Source organism: Chiloscyllium punctatum, chromosome 18, assembly GCF_047496795.1.
Source record: "Chiloscyllium punctatum isolate Juve2018m chromosome 18, sChiPun1.3, whole genome shotgun sequence".
NCBI classification, from domain to species: Eukaryota; Metazoa; Chordata; class Chondrichthyes; order Orectolobiformes; family Hemiscylliidae; genus Chiloscyllium; species Chiloscyllium punctatum.
In genome coordinates this window covers 67,706,481-67,721,250 of record NC_092756.1, presented here as the reverse complement: position 1 = coordinate 67,721,250, position 14,770 = coordinate 67,706,481, and the positions used below count along the sequence as shown (strand labels likewise).

Below are 14,770 nucleotides of genomic sequence, written 5' to 3'. Positions count from 1 at the left end.
AATCAGTAGGTTTGGTAGCAAGAAACAGAGATAACGTTTCAGGTCAACCTTTCAAAGATCAGTTGACTTGAAACATTAACAGAGGGTTCAATGTTCTGTATGTTCAGGATACAATAGCCAAATAAAACAGGGGCAGCATTCACAACTGTATCTTCAAATCAATCTCCTGAGGAGACAGCATTTTCCTATTCATACACGCTTCTAATTGATTCACAGTCAAGTAATCATGTTCACCTTGCTGGCTGTAAAGGTTGGTCAGCTGGAATAGTCAATCTATTTTGCCCTGACATATGGAGATGCCATGGAATTGTCATTAACTGCCACTTCATTCTCAGAAATCACAGAATGGCTGACATGGAAAAGAACAAATATCACACTACTGAGATCCAGCTGACATTATAGGCTTGAGGCAAAACTGGAAAAGATTTACTCTGCATCTATCTTCCACTATGGCTGACCTGGAACATTAGGGTAACAGGGGTCTCTCAAGTGTTCGATGCACCTACACAATGACCATAAGCAAGGCTTCAGCAGCGATCATCAATGGAGGCCAGTGGGGCAGGTAAGTGTGCACCACCCATACAGAGATGGGGAATGTCTCAGAGAAAATCAAGCACCTATTACCATAACTCCCTGCCACAAAGGCATCATTTCCATCTCTTACAGATCTTTCTGTGTCAATAATATGCCAGATGACAAAGATTTTTTAAAAAACTTTTTTAAAAATTCCTTCCTCCGCATTTTTCTTAAGCAGAGGGCAGTTCTACAATTAAGTCTTGTGCCAAAGCTGCTGAAAAGTAAATCTTGGTTCAGGATGAGACCAAGCCAATGAGACCAACATCAACAGCAGTCTTTCCACCAACAGATTGGCTAAAGTCAGCAAATTCTACCTGAGTCAGGAAATCCTTGTTCCATATAACACCGTAACACTACTAATTTACCAGTGTACTTACAAATGCACTTACTGCAGCTCCCTGGGTGAAAATATACACATACACACAACACAACAAAATGTACTATAAAACCACCAAAGAAAGGAAGACCGAGAATTAAACCAAAACATTTCAGAGTTGTTTTCTGACCTAGCACTGACTGTGAGTAAAACTACACAATCAATAAGACCACAGTTCATCTAGAGATTGTCCATTTTAACAGGTACTTGACCCATGACAAAAGGGTTCTGTACAAAGAGCTTGGATTACTGCCTGAGAACTAGGAATTCAACGCATTGTGAATGCAGTAAAAATATCAGAAATTATACATGCCTCTCTTATGTCTCCAAATTTGCTTGTAAGATTATTCTCAATGCTGAGGCCATTACACTGAGAAAGAAGCGGAGCCAGAACTCAGTTGCAGGGCCATCCCAAAGCTAGGACCCATCACACCTACATTGTCTTGGGGAAATCACTGAGTCAGGAAATTATCTGTATAATGATTCCCCAGGATTAGAGTATTAGCATTTACATTATCTCAGAGGATGATCTCATCCAACCATTGTACCTGAGATAACATGTGACTGGGGTTTGTCTTGAGTGGCATGTGACTGGGGAAGTGGCCAGAGTATCTGTCAGCATGACCAAATAAAGGGGATGTGTTTTCTTTGTTCAGGGCCTCACTTTGACTCAACCTCACATGCCAGCGAGGGGGGTCAAAGGGGGTTACCGAGCTTGTACAATCTTTATTAAAATTTTAACTGTTGGCAGAAGTTGGTGTGCGTGAATTGCATCTCATGTGTGAAACCTCAGGAAAGAATCTAACAGAGGTGATGCTAGAACTGCATAAAATGTTGGTTAGGCTACAGCTAGAATATTGGTGTGCTGTTCTAGAATCCATATTATAGGAGGGATGGGATTGCACTAAAGAGGGTGCAAAGGAAGTTTACCAGGATGTTGCCTGGGCTGGCAAGTTTTAGTTATGAAGACAGGTTGGATAGATTGAGGTTGCATTGCTTGGAACAATGGATACTGAGAGGGTTACAAAGATTGAGATGTGTAAAATTATCAGGGGTATGGACAGGGTAGACAGGAAGAAACATTACCCCTTGATGGGGGAATCAATGACCAGGGGACTTAAGGTGAGAGGCAGGAGGTCTGAAGGGATGTGAGGAAAACATTTTCACCCAGAATGTGGTGAGAGTGTTGAACTAACTGCCTACAAGGGCAATAGAAGCAGGAACCCTGGTTGTGCATTTGTGAGGTCAATGCATTCAAGACTAATAGTTAGGTGCTTGTTTTGGACTGGTGCAGGCTTGATTGGCAAAAGGCCTTTTTCTACAATGCAGACCTCTATGACTATGTGCACTTGTGATGCCAATGCATTCAGAACATGGGCCAATGGAAAATGGATTAGAATGGTTAGATTGGTCATATCTGCTGAGCCTCCCCAGCACTTTGTTTTTGTTTCAGATTTCCAGCACCTGCAGTTCTCACTTTTAAAATAGCTAGGTTCTGGTTTTTCACCAGTGCAGACTTGAAAGGTTGAATGGTCTTTTTCTATGCTGCAAAGCTCAATGATGCTATTATTATGAAACTCCATTCCATTTTAAATTTGGTCAATATCGCATTTGCCTCGCTTGTTGTGATTTTTGAGACTGTCAAATTCATCAGTTTGCTGCTTTGTGCAATCTGGAGAAAGAAAAAGGCTTCTATGAATTTCTTCTTGTGGCTACTTCTATAAGTTTAAATGTTCCCAATCTACACAAAGATTAAAGTCATCAATTGCCTTTATTACGTGCCATCATTTTCTGGTTTATTCTTTGTCCCACTACACAGTTACAATCAAGGGGCCTTTAGACGACTCTTCCTCCCCTTATTTCTTATCTCACGCCAAATGGTTTTTACATCTTCCCATCCAAGATAATTTCTTGCTATCATACTTATTTTAACCTTTATAAACAAAACCACCTCACCACCCCTTCTTCCCTGCCTGTCCTTTTGAAAAAAAATCACATGCCCCAGCTTTGATCTCTTTGCAACCAATTCCTTGGCTGAGATCAAATCCATTAACCCGCATTTGTGCCGTTAATTTGTTCATTCTGTTCCAAATACTACAAACAATCAAGTAAAGAATCATTAATTTTGCCTTAATACCATTTTACTCCTTTGATACTATATAGTTCTGTTATTCTATCTTTGTAGGCTCTGTCCCTTCCCATTGCACTCAGAGTATCATCAGCTACCCAGTAACGCTGACACACCCTTTCATTTTGTAAGCTTACCAAATTCCAAATTCTTTCCCCTTCTAATTGTCAGTATCTTGGAGGAGGATGGCCAGAAAGGGACTCATGATATGGCAGTGGTCTGACCTGGCAGCAGATCCAAGGACTCCTGGTTGCAGTAGGCCCAGAATGGGGACTCCTGGCATTAGTAAGGTGGTAGCTGCAGTGGTGCCAGTGTGGTATGCCTGGAGTGGTGACTCCTGGTGTCATCGAGGTGGCAGCAGAGTCAGGGACTCCAGGTTGCAGTCACAGTAGGTCAGGAGTGGTGACTCCTGGTTATCAGGGAGGCAGAATGGAGCCTGGTTGCAGGGTGAGGAACTCTCTGGCAGCGAGGTGGGCCCAGTGGCAAAGAGATGGCACCTAAAGAGTAGCAACTCCTATGATGGTGGTACAAGTGCAGATGACAGTGGGCGATGGAGGAGGGATGGCGGCACAACTGTCATGTCACCGGTGACCTAACTCAGGACTCATGGGGTGAAGATGGTGGAACAAAGATAGACTCTCTTTCAGTTGTATCTTTTTATTCTTAAAGTATTCAAAATGGCGGCAGATCGTGGCGATGTGACAAATCATTCGTTTAAAACCCTCTCCCCAGCTCCAGGTTTTTTTTGCCAACACATTGGTCCCAGCACGGTTGAAGTGAAGCCCACCCTGCCCCACAGCAATCCTCTTCTACCCTAATACTGGTGCCAGTACCGTTACCCCAGTATTGATATTATTCCACTCATTACAAGCTCTGAGCCATACATGTAACTCCTTGACTTTACTTACTGTGTGTCAGTTTGCCTGTGTAGTAATCCAGAGGTTATTACCTTGATGGTTCAGCTTCTTAATTTAGCTCCTAATTGTTTAAATGTTTTCAGCCGAACCTCCTTTCTAGTCCACACATTGTCACTGGTACCAATGTTGGAACCTCCCCTCCCAACAGAAGCAGGCAACAAATCTTCAAGATTCCCACTCATGGTTGCAAACAGCTGTATCTGGTCCCCTTTTATATTTTGCGCAACCATTGCTACAATTTCTATTTCCTCCAGCCATTTCAACAGCTCTCTATACCAAGGTGTTGTGTTCAGTTTGCTGCTCCTCCCTGCAATCCACACTCTTGCAAGACAATTACACAAGTTGAAATTCCACAATTGCAATTTCCCCCTTTCACACCTGCAGTCACATCCTCACTTGTTCCTGATAACCATCCAATTTTGAATTACCAAGTCTGAGGGGTGTGACAACCCGATGGAGCAAAGTGCCCAGTTATGTTCCTTTTCCCTGATGTAATATCGACAGCTTGAATTCCAGCTCCTTGGGCTGCAGACACTACTTCTGAGGAAGGGTCACTGGACCCAAAATGGTAACTCTGATTTCTCTCCACAGATGCTAAGCTCTTCCAGCAATTTCTGTTTTTCTTACTACAAATGTGTTTGCTCTGGATCATCTTGGTCTCTGGCAGTTTCCACATGCTGAAGCAGCATCAGATCACCTGTCCAACCATCTCAATCACATTGACTTAATCTATAAATTAATAATTCCAAATTCCTGGTGTTCAAACGTCCATACTAAACCAATATTTACTCAGGTATTTTTAGGAAAAGAGAAGAAAAACATTGGAAACCTAAAGATCTTATTTTTACTTTAAAGACTAAAAATCTTTAGTCTTTAAAATAAAAAATAAGATCTTTAGGTCTAAAGACTCATCTTTAGCCTAAAGACTCATCTTCCTCACTAATCAGTTTCTTTCCTTGCACAAACATCATGCTGTGATTCACAATGGTATTCTGTCACTGGTTACACTGCAGTTCAGCCTTTCAACCCACGCCTTTCAACTTCTCCCACACCTCCTTGCAGTAAGTGTTAAATAAAATACCTCTTTCCCCTTTGAACATAATATCTTGTTCACTCACTTAGCCTATTCTCACTCCACTGAAGTTTCCTTCACACTGACCAATTTTGTTAAAGACAAAGGCTCACGAACGTCATCCAGGGAACAAAATCTGCTGTTCTTACCCACTGTGGGCTACACATGACTCCAGATCCATGGCAACGTACTTGACTCTTAACAGCCCTTGAAAAAGGCTGAGCAAGCTGCTGACGTGAGAGTGAGTGAGAACCTTGACATCAAGGTCACATTTGATAACAAGCAAAACTGGAACCAATGGGAATCAGAAGCTCTTGACTGGTTGAAGTCATACCTTGCACAAAGGAGGATGGTTGTGGCTACTGGACATTAGTCATCTCAACTCCAGGACATCTATGCAGGAGCTCCGCAGAGTAGCATCCTAGGCCTAACCATCATTAATGATGGTTCATTAATGATCTTCCCTCCATAAGGTCAGAAGCGGGATTTTCATTAATGATTACACCATGTTCAGCACTATTTGTGACTCCTCGGACGCTGAAGCTTTCAATGTACAAATACAAGACCTGAACAACATCAAGACCTGGACTGAAAAGTGGCAAATAACATTGACAATGCACAAATACCAGGCAATGATCATCTCCAAAAAGGAACAATCTAATCACCACCCCTTCACATTCAGTGCTACTACTATCACTGAATTTTCTACTATCATGTCTTCAGTATTACCATTGATCAGAAACTGAATTGGACTCACCATATACAGAACATAGAACATTACAGCGCAGTACAGGCCCTCGATGTTGCACCAACCTATGGGACCAATCTGAAGCGAATAATCCTACACTATTCCATTTTCATCCATACGTTTATCCAATGACCATTTAAATGCCCTTAAAGCTGGCGAGTCTACTACAATTGCAGCCCCTACTACTGAGTAAAGAAACTACCTCAGACATTTGTCCTATATTTATCACCCCTCAATTTAAAGCTATATCCCTTCATGCTAGCCATCAACATCTGAGGTAAAAGGTGCTCCCTGTCCACCCTATCTAACCCACCGATTATCTTTCTGTCTCAATTAAGTCACCTCTCAACTTTCTTCTCTTTAGTGAAAACAGCCTCAAGTCCCTCAGCCTTTCGTCATGAGACCTTCCCTCCATACAGGCAACATCCCAGTAAATCTCTTCTGAACCCATTCGAAAGCTTCCACATTCTTCCTATAATGCAGTGACCAGAACTGTATGCAATATTTCAAGTGTGACGCATGCAAGTTTTGTACAGCTGCAACATGACCTTGTGCGCCAAAATTCAATCCCTCTACCAATAAAAGCTAACACACCGTATACCTTCTTAACAACCTTATCAATCTGGGTGGCATATAAATACGACAGTTACAAGAGCAGGTCACAGGCTAGGAATACTGCAACTAAGTAACTCACCTCCTGACTGCCCAAAACATATCCACCATCTACAAGGCAGAAATCAGGAGCGTAATGAATCTATGACCGTAGAGCAATCTACAGTCAGGGAAAAGGTAGATATAACATGTTGCTCAATACAAGGCATCATTGCTGAAAATACAAATGAATACATTTCCATTGGTCAACAACTCGGAAAGGGACATTCAACATGTGGTGAAATCGAATAACTTCTGCAAGTAAAAGCTTTTATATGCACCATGGTATTGAAAGTGAAATGTAACAGGACGAAGCTATTTCTCCTTTCGACAATAGCAAACAGAAGGAATAGGAACCAAAATCTAAGGCACTGTCAGGAAGTAAACATTAGGTTCAAGGCAAAGTGGTAGAGGTTTGACTGGAATTGAATGCAGGGTGGGGCAGGTAGCAATACATTTTGAAATTAATGCAGCACACATCTCCCAGCTGTCAAATCCATAATGCAAACATAGTGACATGTCAAAAATTACATCAGCTATTTCCCAATTTTTGCTCAATTATTAATGCTGTTAGCATGCTTAAGTGTAAAGATTAACATAATGAAGCCTCTCCACATTTTTGTAGAAAACACACATAAAGGTAGCAGTTAAAATTTATAGGACAGGTCCTCTGTAAACAATCTGAAATGTTCCCATACTGATTTTGAACTAGAAGGCTGCTCAGTGATTTAGCCAAGTACTGGGAAGTTGTAGCAAAGCAAGGTCAAAAGCCAAAGAGTCTATGAAACCAAATGGCAGTTTGCTATCATGGAAGATGATCATTTAGGCTATGGTAGTCGACACTTTGTTAGGAAATGCCTGGCTGTGCTCAGACTAGCTCAATCTAATTATGAAGATTATACTTAAAAACATGACATTCCTTACTCCTCTTACGCAGCCAATTGAAATAAATATTTAGATTAGATTAGATTAGATTAGATTACTTAGTGTGGAAACAGGCCCTTCGGCCCAACAAGTCCACACCGACCCGCCGAAGCGCAACCCACCCATACCCCTACATTTACCCCTTACCTAACACTACGGGCAATTTTAGCGTGGCCAATTCACCTGACCTGCACGTCTTTGGACTGTGGGAGGAAACCGGAGCACCCGGAGGAAACCCACGCAGACACGGGGAGAATGTGCAAACTCCACACAGTCAGTCCCTGAGGTGGGAGTTGAACCCGGGTCTCTGGCGCTGTGAGGCAGCAGTGCTAACCACAGTGCCATCGTGCCGCCCAAACATCCCTCAAAGATCACGAAAACCATTTCATCAGATACAGAGATGTGAAATTTGTATGAGATACTGTAAGAGATAAATAAGGGAGACTGTAAAATGAATGCGGTCTATAGACCAAGAAGTCAGAAGTGGAGTACGTCATTCAGCCCTCAAGCCTGCTCCACCAATCAGTAGGATCATGGCTGAGCTGACATTCCTCACATCTACTTTCGTGCCTTTTCCCATAACCCTTGATTCACTTACTAATCAAACATCTTATCTATCTCAGCCTTGAGGACTCTGTGACGAAGAGTTCCAAAGACTTCCAATACTCAGAAAATTTCTCCTCAAATCAGTCCTTTATGCTGAGACTATGCCCCGTGGTCCTAGATTCTACTATGAGGGAAAACATCCTTTCAGCACTCGACCTACTTAAGAATGTTTCAATGAAATCAAATTCTTCCATACCATGGATCATCCATGTGATCCTTCTCTGAACTGCTTCCAATGACATAATTTTCTTTCTTAAATAAGGGGATCAAAACTACTCAAACTATTCCTGCCTTGTACAGATGCAACAAGATTTCCCAATTCTTAAAATCTCCAACTCCTCCAACGCAAATTAGCATTCTTGATTACCTGCTGCACCTGTGTGCTAGTTTTAGGTGTTTGGTGCACAAATACTCTAACCCTTTGATTTGCTGCTTTCTCCATTGAAATAATATTTTGCATTTTTGTTCTCTCTTTTTCCAGCTTTCTGCCCACTTTCTTAACATTTCAATGTGTCTCTGTAAACTGTTTTCATCCATTTTGCAACCTGCCTTTCCAACTATTTTTGTGTTGTCTGCAAATTTGGCTACAGCACATTCGCTTCTTCTATAATATGTGTACAATAATTAAATACTGTGAACACTTCCAGTCGCAGCACTGATTCCGGTCTATAGAAACCTGAATTCGAGTGGATTGAAGATACCCGAAATCTTCATTGTCACTCAAAATGGATGGCCACAGGCTGAAACAAATTTTGAATCAGTCAGGAAATCAAGGGTTACAGACTCAGATGTACAGAACGGAATCAGACCCTTTGGTCCAATTCATCCATGCTAACAAGATATCTTAGAGAAATCTAGTCCCGTTTGCCAGCATTTGGCCCATATCCCACTAATCCTTTCTGATTCATGTACCCATCCAGATGCCTTTTAAACTGTACCAGCCTCCATCACTCCCTCTGGCAGCTCACTCCATACACTCACTACCTTCTGCATGAAAACGTTGCCCTTAGGTCCTTTCATATCTTTCCCCTCTCACCTTAAACCTATGCCCTCTAGTTTTGGACTCCCCTACTTGGGACGAAAAAAAACCTTTGTCTATTTACCCTACCCATGCCCCTCAATTTTACAAACCTCTATAAGGTCACTCCTCAGCCTCTGATGCTCCAGAGAAAATAGCTCCAGCCTATTCAGCCTCTCCCTCTAGCTCAAACCCTCCAACTCTAGCAAAATCCTTGTATATCTTTTCTGAACCTTTTGAAATTTCAAAAACATCCTTTCTATAGCAGGAAGACCAGAATTAAACGCAATATTCCAAAAGTGGCTTAACCAATGTCCCATATTGCTGCAACATGGCCTCCCAACTCCTATACTCAATGATCTGACCAATGAAGGAAAGCATATTAAATGACTTCTTCACTCTCTACCTGCGACTCCACTTTCAAGGAATTATAAACCTGCACTCCAAGGTCTCTTTGTTCAGTAACACTCCCTAGAACCTTACCATTAAGTGTATAAGTCCTGCTCTGATTTGTTTTCTCAAAATGCAGCACCTCACATTTATCTAAATTGAACTCCACCTGTCACTCCTCAGCCCATTGGCACATCTGATCAAGATCTTGTTATACTCTGAGGTAACCTTCTTCATTGTCCATTAAACTTCCAATTTTGGTGTCATCTGTAAAGTTACTAACCATACCTCCTACGTTTGCATCCAAATCATTTATATAAATGAGGAAAAGTAGAGGACCCAGCACCAATCTTTGTGGCACACCACTGGTCACAGGCCTCCAGTCTGAAAAGCAACCCTCCACCACCACCCTCTGTCTTCTACCTTCGAGCCAATTCTATATCCAAATGATTAACTCTCCCTATATTCCACGTGATCTAACCAGTCTACCATGAGGAACCTTGTCGAATGCCTTAATGAAGTCCATATAGATCATGTCCAGCACTTTGCCCTCTCCATAACTTCTTCAAAATACTCAATTAAGTTAGTGAGACACAGCTTCCCACACACAAAGCCATGTTGACTAACCCTAATCAGTCCTTTCCAATTACATGCAAGTCCTGTCCCTCAGGATTCCCTCCAATATACCCACCACCGATGACAAGCTCAGCGGTCTATAGCTCCCTGCCTTTTCCTTACCATCTTTCTTATATGGTGGCACCATGTTAGCGAACCTCCATTCATTCAGCACCTCACTTGTGATTATTGATGATACAAACATTTCAGCAAAGGAGGGGGGGGGGGGCGGGGGGAGGTGGTAGACAGATCCCACACCTGGCAGGGGGTAGGGGGAAGAGACAGATCCCACACTTGGGAGGAGGGGAGGGGGAAGAGAGACTGACACCGCACCTGGGGAGGTTGGGGGAGTGAGAGGGGGAGTGAGTGAGAGGGGGAGTGAGTGAGTGAGTGAATGAGAGAGAGAGAGAGAGAGAGAGAGAGAGAGACAGATCTCACACCTGGGGGGGCGACACACAGAATCCACACCTGGGGGGGGGGGGGGGAGGGAGACACAGATCCCACACCTGGAGGGGGGGGATGACACAGATCCCACACCTGGTGGGGGGGGGGGGGGGGGGAGGGACACAGATCCCACACCTGGGGGGGGGGGGGGGAACACACAGATCCCACACCTGGGGGGGGGGGGGGGAACACACAGATCCCACACCTGGGGGGGGAACACACAGATCCCACACCTGGGGACACACACACACAGATCCCACACCTGGGGGACACACACACACAGATCCCACACCTGGGGGACACACACACACAGATCCCACACCTGGGGGACACACACACACAGATCCCACACCTGGGGGACACACACACACAGATCCCACACCTGGGGGACACACACACACAGATCCCACACCTGGGGGACACACACACACAGATCCCACACCTGGGGGACACACACACACAGATCCCACACCTGGGGGACACACACACACAGATCCCACACCTGGGGGACACACACACACAGATCCCACACCTGGGGGACACACACACACAGATCCCACACCTGGGGGACACACACACACAGATCCCACACCTGGGGGACACACACACACAGATCCCACACCTGGGGGACACACACACACAGATCCCACACCTGGGGGACACACACACACAGATCCCACACCTGGGGGACACACACACACAGATCCCACACCTGGGGGACACACACACACAGATCCCACACCTGGGGGACACACACACACAGATCCCACACCTGGGGGACACACACACACAGATCCCACACCTGGGGGACACACACACACAGATCCCACACCTGGGGGACACACACACACAGATCCCACACCTGGGGGACACACACACACAGATCCCACACCTGGGGGACACACACACACAGATCCCACACCTGGGGGACACACACACACAGATCCCACACCTGGGGGACACACACACACAGATCCCACACCTGGGGGACACACACACACAGATCCCACACCTGGGGGACACACACACACAGATCCCACACCTGGGGGACACACACACACAGATCCCACACCTGGGGGACACACACACACAGATCCCACACCTGGGGGACACACACACACAGATCCCACACCTGGGGGACACACACACACAGATCCCACACCTGGGGGACACACACACACAGATCCCACACCTGGGGGACACACACACACAGATCCCACACCTGGGGGACACACACACACAGATCCCACACCTGGGGGACACACACACACAGATCCCACACCTGGGGGACACACACACACAGATCCCACACCTGGGGGACACACACACACAGATCCCACACCTGGGGGACACACACACACAGATCCCACACCTGGGGGACACACACACACACAGATCCCACACCTGGGGGACACACACACACACAGATCCCACACCTGGGGGACACACACACACACAGATCCCACACCTGGGGGACACACACACACACAGATCCCACACCTGGGACACACACACACACAGATCCCACACCTGGGACACACACACACACACAGATCCCACACCTGGGGGACACACACACACAGATCCCACACCTGGGGGACACACACACACACAGATCCCACACCTGGGGAGGGGGGGGGGAGACACAGATCCCACACACACCTGGGGGGGGGGGGGGGGGGGAGACACAGATCCCACACACACCTGGGGGGGGGGGGGAGACACAGATCCCACACACACCTGGGGGGGGGGGGGAGACACAGATCCCACACCTGGGGGGGGGGGACAGAGATCCCACACCTGGGGAGGGGGGGGGGGGAGACACAGATCCCACACACACCTGGGGGGGGGGGACAGAGATCCCACACCTGGGGGGGGGGGGGAGACACAGATCACACACACACCTGGGGGGGGGGGGGGAGACACAGATCCCACACCTGGGGGGGGGGGACAGAGATCCCACACCTGGAGGGGGGGGGGGGAGACACAGATCCCACACACACCTGGGGGGGGGGGGGGGGGGGGAGACACAGATCCCACACCTGGGGGGGGGGGGCGGGAGACACAGATCCCACACACACCTGGGGGGGGGGGGGGGGGGGAGACACAGATCACACACCTGGGGGGGGGAAGACACAGATCACACACACACCTGGGGGGGGGGGGGGAACAGATCCCACACACACCTGGGGGGGGGGAGACACAGATCCCACACCTTGGGGGGGGGGGGGGGGGGACAGAGATCCTACACCTGGGGGGGGGGGTGGGGGACACAGGTCCCACGCCTGGGGCCGGAGGGCGGTTGGGGGTAGGTTTGAAAGTTCTCCTGTACCTGTCTGTCGGTTCCCTCCATCGCCATCTCAGTGACTCACAGACGGTCAGCAGCTGCTCCCTCACTCACGGTTTTCCCGACACGTCACTAATTCCACCGGAAGTAATTCCATGGCACCGGAAACTCGCCTTCGACCTGGACGCGAATTCCCATCGATCCCGCCCTCAAGGAATAATCTCAAAACAAACGCGAATAAATTTGGGGAGAAAACCGGCAAATTGGGAAGAAACACCAATAAACAACTGCTCCTTTAATCGGAATGTCCGCGAACAGCCACAGATTGGTGAATAAAGTGGAGATAAAGCTGCCCAGGAGCACTGACCAACTCAAAAATCAAATAAACGTCAAAAAGTGGAATAATTTCCCGAAAACTGAGATGAAGTGCTCAAAAAGCGAATAAAGAATGTCATTTCATCTAATGTTATTACCAAACAAGTCAGATGCTTGACACGAAACTGGTTTGATAGATCATATTGTTGTTTGATTTGGTTTTAAGGAAGTAATCTGTTGCTGAAACAAGCACAAAAGTCTGAAGATTTTGCTTTTACAATCAGACCAAACTCTATTACAAACGTGAAGATTAAGTTTGAATAAACCAAACCATCTACTCATAAACGTAAAGACATTTAAACGCACCTTAAAGGCATTTAAAATCACCAGGAATAAGCCCACAACCACCTGAAGGAGCAGCGCTCCAAAAGCTATTGCTTCCAAATAAACTTGTTGGACTATAACCTGGTGTGTGATTTTTAACTTTGTCTACACCAGTCCAACACCATTATAGCAGGTTCTGTTATTTCTGGATCTCTGGAGTGCATTTGATAAGGTGCTGCACAAAGGATTAATTAATACATGTAAGATTACATCAGTTACGGGTAATATATTAGCTTGGTTGCAGGAATGGCACACAAAGAGAAAGCAAAAGATCTGGATAAATGGGCCTTTTTTTGGTTGGAAATGTAACTAGTTGGGTGCCAGAGGGTTCGATCTTTGACTCCCAAATATTAACAATCTTTCTCAGTGACTTGGATGCAGGCACAAAAAGTATTATAGCAGAATTTACAAATGTCAATGAAATAGATGAGAGGGTGCAAAGTAAGTTGCAGTGAAGAAATTTACAAATGGATGATGTTAGGTGAATGGGGGAAAATTTGGGAGATGACGTTTGCCATAGATAAGTGTGAGTTTATCCATTTTGGTCAGAAGAATAGAAATGCAACCTTTACTTAAATGAAAAGAAACTTCGAAGTGTTTTGGTGCAGAAGAACCTGAATGGCCTTTGCATGAATTTTGACAATTATTGCAAAAGCGATTGAGTATAAAAGTAGGCAAATGTTGCTGAAACTGTACGAGGCATTAGTGAGATCACACATGGCATTTTGCATACAGTTTTGGTCCCCTTACCTGATAAGGGATGTAATTGGATTGCACTCAGTTCAGAGGAGGCTCATTAATTTGACTTCAGGAATGGGAGGTTTTGTTAAAGTCTTTTATCAATCCAAAATAAGACTCCGACAAATTATTCCTTTGTTCAAACCAATTTTTATTTTTCCTGCATACAGGAAGAGAGAGAGTAACTATTCAACATCGTGGGTAACAATTCCTCTCTCAAGTGATTTAAAAATACAGTCTTTTTATAGCATAAACATGGGAAAATGTCTACATGATTATTCAGAAAAACTTGGAAAAATTTGGAAATACTTCCAAATAAACCTGTCAGACTATAACCTGGTGTTGTGTGATTTTTAACTTTGTCCACTCCAGTCCAACACCGGCACCTCCACATCATGATAAAAAGTGAATGTTACTGCAACATTAGTTTGTTCTTTCCCAGGCAATCTTCCTTTCCCATGGCTTCTGACCAAAAAGATGTCTGCTTGTTTAAGCTGCATCCTTTCTGCTGTTAGCTACCAGCAATACTAAACTCAACCCTCAAGCCACTCTATCCTTCATGCTGGCCACAAAAGCATTTT

The 14,770-nt window shown here is 45.3% G+C and overlaps 1 protein-coding gene across 1 annotated transcript in view; it reads right to left on the bottom strand.

Annotated features, from left to right (window-relative positions):
- The window catches only part of sgsm3 (small G protein signaling modulator 3), a 195,117-nt gene extending 182,209 nt beyond the window's left edge, over positions 1–12,908 (bottom strand). The window contains exon 1 of the mRNA XM_072588388.1: positions 12,798–12,908. The gene's annotated coding sequence lies outside the window, so the exon portion shown is untranslated. The remainder of the gene's footprint in view (positions 1–12,797) is intronic.
- Positions 12,909–14,770: the final 1,862 nt, after the last annotated feature.